Below are 660 nucleotides of genomic sequence, written 5' to 3'. Positions count from 1 at the left end.
ATGTTTGAGCTTGTTTTTGGAAAATACAAACCCTATTGAAAGTGTTTGGGTTGAGCAGCTGAAGGTCCATCAGCCACTACCCTTAGAGCGTCCCCACCGACTTTTATGGCAAAGTTACACTCTTGCTCTCAGAGAGTTCCTGAAGCCAAAAAGGCCTCTGAACTGGCTGATGGCCAGAAGTCAGCAGGCGAGGGAAAGCAGGGGTTTCCAGAAGGCAAAATCAAAGGCGGTGTGGATGAGGTAAACAGGAGTCAAGGACAGAAGATCAGAGATCCGGAGAGGTACCAAAGCGAAATTCAAGTAAGGGTCAGGGAACAGATCTAGGGTCATAAGTAGGAAGAATCCAACAGGAGTCTGAAGACAGGTCAGTCAAACAGAGCAGAACAAGGGCAGACTGGCTCAGAGGTACAAAGGCAGAAACTAGTCAGGAACCACACACAGGGTACGCTTGAGAACTCTCACCAATCATGGTGAGCTCTAATAATCTGTCACTGATGACTGGGGGCAAGCAGCTGAAATAGAAGCAGGTGAAAGAGATGTACATCAATGAGAAACTGGGTGGAGCTAGGCAGCTGAAGAAAATGACCATTAAAGGAATAGTACACCCAAAACATGATTAGCCTGCATTTTCTACTCACCCCCATGCTGAACAACACTCTG

The sequence above is a fragment of the Cyprinodon variegatus genome, unplaced genomic scaffold, assembly GCF_000732505.1.
Source record: "Cyprinodon variegatus isolate N-32 unplaced genomic scaffold, C_variegatus-1.0 Scaffold1164, whole genome shotgun sequence".
Taxonomy (NCBI): Eukaryota; Metazoa; Chordata; class Actinopteri; order Cyprinodontiformes; family Cyprinodontidae; genus Cyprinodon; species Cyprinodon variegatus.
Note: the sequence above shows the minus strand (reverse complement) of the source record.